General features: G+C 57.9%; 1 long non-coding RNA gene across 4 annotated transcripts; it reads right to left on the reverse strand.

Annotated features, from left to right (window-relative positions):
* Positions 1-329: 329 nt before the first annotated feature.
* On the reverse strand, positions 330-1070 carry LOC127042229 (uncharacterized). Of its 4 annotated transcripts, XR_007771879.1 has the most exons (5): positions 850-1070; positions 730-769; positions 588-689; positions 428-547; positions 346-387 (listed from the first exon to the last, which is right to left on the reverse strand). It is a non-coding gene; the product is annotated as an uncharacterized LOC127042229 (long non-coding RNA). The 4 variants fall into 4 exon arrangements; XR_007771877.1 differs by having other exon boundaries at positions 330-387; positions 468-547; positions 588-769; XR_007771876.1 differs by having other exon boundaries at positions 588-769.
* Between the last annotated feature and the right edge of the window lie 247 nt (positions 1071-1317).

Here is a 1317-nt window from a genome sequence, read left to right on the forward strand (position 1 = left end):
TTCACCTTTCTGTGGGGACAGGCCAGGAGTTGCATTCACTGGATTTACATGAAGGAGAGCACGTCGACAACCCAGTGCAGGATAGTGCCTTTGGACTGTTCGGATCATGCAGCTCTCACAGTGCGCTCAATGAGGGCAATACCCTGCCCAGGGGCGGCTCTATGTATTTTGCCGCCCCAAGCATGGCAGTCAGGCAGCCTTCGGCGGCATGCCTCCGGGAGGTCCTCTGGTAACGCGGATTCGGTGGCATGCCTGCATAAGGTCTGCCGGTCCCGCATCTTCGGCGTACCCGCTGCCGAATTGCCACTGAAGCCGCGGGACTGGCAGAACTCCTGCAGGCATGCCACCTAATCCGCATTACCAGAGGACCTCCCGCAGGCATGTCACCTAATCCACATTACCAGAGGACTTCCCGCAGGCATGTCACCTAATCCGCATTACCAGAGGACTTCCCGCAGGCATGTCACCTAATCCGCATTACCAGAGGACCTCCCGCAGGCATGTCACCTAATCCGCATTACCAGAGGACCTCCCGCAGGCATGTCACCTAATCCGCATTACCAGAAGACCTCCTGCAGGCATGTCACCTAATCCGCATTACCAGAGGACCTCCCGCAGGCATGTCACCTAATCCGCATTACCAGAGGACCTCCCGCAGGCATGTCACCTAATCCGCATTACCAGAGGGCCTCCTGCAGGCATGTCACCTAATCCGCATTACCAGAGGACCTCCCGCAGGCATGTCACCTAATCCGCATTACCAGAGGGCCTCCTGCAGGCATGTCACCTAATCTGCATTACCAGAGGGCCTCCTGCAGGCATGTCACCTAATCCGCATTACCAGAGGACCTCCCGCAGGCATGTCACCTAATCCGCATTACCAGAGGGCCTCCTGCAGGCATGTCACCTAATCCGCATTACCAGAGGACCTCCTGCAGGCATGCCACCTAATCCGCATTACCAGAAGACCTCCTGCAGGCATGTCACCTAATCCGCATTACCAGAGGTCCTCCTGCAGGCGTGCTGCCGAAGGCAGCCTGACTGCCACCCTCACAGTGACCGGCAGGCAGCCCCCCACAGCTTGCCGTCCCAGGCATGCACTTGCTGTGCTGGTGCCTGGAGCCGCCCCTGTCCCTGACCCAGTGCTGAGGATATTGGAAGCTGAACATCCAGAGCTTGCAAGATAAAAGAGCAGGGGGGCAAAGCCTGGTGTTGCTGGCAGAATGGGAAAGCATCAGAGGGTTCTATGGCAACCAGAGGGATTGACGGAAGTCGGTGAGGGAGGAGTTGGTGGCTTTGTTCCAGCGGTCAGGCAAA

The sequence above is a fragment of the Gopherus flavomarginatus genome, unplaced genomic scaffold, assembly GCF_025201925.1.
Source record: "Gopherus flavomarginatus isolate rGopFla2 unplaced genomic scaffold, rGopFla2.mat.asm mat_scaffold_34_arrow_ctg1, whole genome shotgun sequence".
In the NCBI taxonomy this organism is placed as follows: domain Eukaryota; kingdom Metazoa; phylum Chordata; order Testudines; family Testudinidae; genus Gopherus; species Gopherus flavomarginatus.